Below are 4,288 nucleotides of genomic sequence, written 5' to 3'. Positions count from 1 at the left end.
CTCCTGCCCTGCGCCCGCTCCGTGCGCGCCGGGCTCCTCCTCCTGATGCCGTCGGGCTCCGCCCGTGAGCGCTCGGCTCCTCCTCTTTCTGCTCGCGGCCCGGTCCGCGTGCCCGAGGCCCAACCGCCGCGGCGCGCACCGGAACGATCAGGCTCCTCCTCCCGTGCGCGAACTCCGCCCAAGGAGGGCTCGGGGGACTCGCGGGCGTTCTACAACGAATGCTCGCGAGAGGGCGCCGTGACACCCGCACCGAGGGCTCCGGAGCTCTCCGTCCACGTCACGTCGAGGGCCGTGACGGAGGACACCCCGGCGAAGACTTGAGTGGATAAAAGCACNCGGCAACCTTGCCTCTTGGACCACCTCACACCTAGGGAGGACTCAGGAACACATCCTAGGAGTGCGCGGGACGCCTTCCCAGTGGGCTCTGGACTTTGGTTCTGGGAGAGCCAGGAGCGCCTCTGCACACGGAGGGTTGGGGATCGGGTCACCCTCATGGGAGAGGGGTGCGAGGAATCGGGTCGCTAGCACACCGACGTGACCAGGGACACGTTCCCAAGTCGGTTGGGAACTCCTCCACGTCAGTCCTCCGCTCTCGCGCGCGCCCCCGCCGCACCCGAGGCGTCCNGGCGACCGCGCTGACAGCTGCCTCCAAAGAAGGGCTCGCACCGGCTCGGCTCGCGCCACCCTCACCCGTTCCGGAACCAACGTGCAGAGGTTACCGTGTGGGGACGAGGAGCGGATACGGACCTGCGCCGGAAGTGAGGCACTCAACGCCCGCGGCCGCCGCTATGGCGCACATCACCATTAACCAGTACCTACAGCAGGTGGGTTTCGCTTGGTATCCTTGCCTACGGGCACGAGGGGTGAGTTCTGGGGTCGGGTCGGACGGTGCCGGGGGTCCTGCGCCTGGCCTCGAGGCGAGGAGGGTGTGCTGTACGCGGTGGGCGACCTGCCTTTTTCGGAAGTTGCAGGTGCTGCCCGGTGGACCAGGAGGAGGAGGATCCGAGGTGGAGGTAGCAAGATCGGGGCCACTTGTAGAAACGGTTGTCTGTGTAGTCAGCGCTGCTGTCCGCACGAAGCACTTTGTGTCTCTTGGCAGCGGTGCCCATCAAAGCTTTACTTAAAGCCTGGGAGTGGCACAAACACTGTTGCATCCAGGTGGAGGGCCGTGATTGCATCTTCTGCACAAACCTAGGAGAGAGGGCCTGTTAGGGTGTTGAAGATGTGAATCTCAATAGGCAACACACCTGGTGCAAGGGGCAGCCAGATAGGGAAGTCTGATGAACGTTTTAACGACTACACTTTCTGCTCATGACTGCTTATGAACCTTGGATTTGCGCTTAGCTCTATTACCAAAGCCCCCTTTTCCTGTCCCAAACAGCTCAGTTTTGGGTACTAGAGTACTAGAAGCAGTACTTGTGTGCTTCTTAANTAGCGGCACTATTGTCGGTGCTGCGTGTGCATATGTATTCTCTTTGATTCCATCACAAGGCCCTCCTTGAAGAGCTCCGTAGGCGGCTAACCCAAGTCTTCCCAGCTCAAAAGCATCAGTTGAAACTCAGACTCAGATTCTGGCTCTTACAGTGCACATGTTTAATACTTAGCGAGATGCTAATTCTGGAGATCACGCTTGAACCTTAGGGATCTCATTGTTGGCCAAGAGACCAGTCTTTATTTCAACACACTGGCAACAGCCTTGGCCAGTGGCTACCTGTTAACGAGTTGCTTGTCTCTCTTTCCCCATGATTCCTGTGCTGATTTCCCAGAAGCTGTTGGGGTCAGGTTGGTTGAATTTTCCCATCCTTACCAGTGTTAATAAGGTAGCCTGTTACTCTTGTGGCTGCTTGAGCCAGGAATAAAGGTCTTCCTTTCCTGTCACAGGGAATGGCATGGCGTCAGCATGCTTGTGCTGCTTCCGGGGTATCCCAAGTCCATAGTGATGTTTTGATGGCCTGCAAGGGGAGCCTGCATATGTTTCAAAGAGAGAAACATGGAGCTTGAGGAATCTACTCCTTACAGCAAGGAGTGAGGTCTACTTTTCTTCAAGGTCAAACTAGAAGGAAACTTTACTCCATTTCCTAAGGTTAACAGTAGTAAAATACCTCTAATTCAGAANCCACAGCCAAAGAACATCACAGACATCGTAGCCCTAAGAACAAGGATATTCACTGTAACCACAATACATTTAGTAGCCTGAGAACTTTGACACTGATGCATGTAACTTTTAATTTTCCAATGTTTTGCACATTTTTTTGTTTTTTGTTTTTCAGTAGATATTTGCTTTATTTACATTCCAAATGTTGTCCTCTTTCCTGGTTTCCCTTCCGAAAATCCCCATCCCCTTTCCCTCTCCCCCTGCTCACCAACCCACCCACACTGGTTTCCTGGCCCTGGCCTTCCCCTACACTGGGGCATAGAGCCTTCACAGGACCAAGAGCCTCTCNTCTCATTGATGACNGACTAAGCCATCTTCTGCTACATATGCATCTGGAGCCGTGAGTCCCACCATGTGTTTTCTTTGGTTNGTGGTTTAGTCCCTGGGAGCTCTGGNGTTACTGGTTAGTTCATATTGTTGTTCCTCCTATGGGGCTCCAGACCCCTTCAGCTCCTTAGGTACTTTCTCTAGCTCCTTCATTGNGGNCCCTGTGCTCAGTCCAATGGTAAGCTTCGAGGATCCACTTCTGTATTTGTCAGGCACTGGTGGGGCCTCTCAGGGGACAGCTATAACAGTCTTCTTTCAGTAAGCACTTGTTGGCATCCACAAAAGTGTCTGGGTTTGGTGATTGTATATGGGATGGATCCCTTAGGTGTGCAAATTGTTTCTTAGGATTTGTTTTTTGAATCCACAGTGCAATCCAGAGTTGCACATTGCATGTATTCTTGTTCTAGATAATGTGGGACTGTGAGCTTCCTGTCCTCCAGTACCTTTTGTAGAGGTGGGTTACCCTCACTGAGAGCCCTTTCCCAGACCAGGTATCGTATTCGTTGTCCAGGATATGATTTTTCTGTTTTCCTTTTGATATTGATTTTCTTTTTATGTGGATCTGGGGACTGAAGCTAGGGTCTTATGCATCTAGGCAAGTGCTCTATCATTCATTGAGTCACATCCTGGCCCTCTTTCTATTTGTATCGGCTGTTTGCTTTTTATGTTAAAGAATAATTTCTGGGCTGTAGAGATAGCTCAGAGGTTAAGGATANTTGCTGATCTTGCTGAGGACCTGGGTTCAGTTCCCAGCACCCACATGGCCGATCATAAAATAAAATAACTTAGTCAATTTTTGTTTGTTTGCTTTTAAAGACAGACACTCTTTGTGTAGCCCTGGCTCTCCTGGAACTCACTCAGTAGATTAGGCTGGCCTTGAACCTAGAGATCTGTCTGNCTCTGCTTCCCAGGTGCTGGATTAATAGCATGTGCCACCAACACCCAGCTGAAACAAATAAAAAAAGTAAAATTTAAAACATAATTCCCCTTATACTCTTTCTTTAAAAACCATTATGGATATGTATGTGTGTGTACATATGTATGTATGTATGTATGTATGTATGTAATGTATGTGTGTATTTGAGATAGAGTCTCTCTACATAGTCCTGGAGCTCACTCTGTAGATCCAGCTCTCCTTGAGCATATAGAAATACAGATCCGCCTGTCTCCGCCTCCCAGGTGCTGGGATTAAAGGCATGGGCCGCCACACCCAGCACACAATTTGGATTATTTTTGATACCCAGTTATACTTTATCACCACTATACTCTTTTGGAAGCTCAAATTTTCTGAAAGCTGCCTCAGTTGGTTTCTATGGCTTTTGAACCTGGCCCTGTCCTTCCTTGAGCCTTTTTTGGGCCACATGATTTTTAAATTCATCCAAGGCTCCCCTGACCCAGCTTCTGGCATCAGCCCTTCCTCCAAGGAGCTTTGCTGTCAGTGAGGAATGGAACTTATAATACAAGCCTGGTACTATTTATGTTTGCTGTGGGATTTCAGTGGATAGAAGGAATGTATACAGTTGTTTTTTTAATTTTATTTTATGTACACTGTAGCTGTACAGATGGTTGTGAGCCTTCATGTGGTTGTTGTGAATTGAATTTTAGGACCTGTACTCACCCTGATCGATCCCGCTTATTCCGGACCAAAGATTTATTTATTATTATACATAAGTACACTGTAGCTGACTTCAGACGCACCAGAAGAGGGTGTCAGCTCTCATTACCGGTGGTTGTGAGCCACCATATGGTTGCTGGGCTTTGAACTCAGGACCTTCGGAAGAGCAGTCAGCACTTTTACCTGCTAAG

The sequence above is a fragment of the Mus caroli genome, chromosome 8 (genome assembly GCF_900094665.2).
Source record: "Mus caroli chromosome 8, CAROLI_EIJ_v1.1, whole genome shotgun sequence".
Lineage (NCBI taxonomy): Eukaryota > Metazoa > Chordata > Mammalia > Rodentia > Muridae > Mus > Mus caroli.
This window is presented reverse-complemented; position numbering follows the sequence as displayed.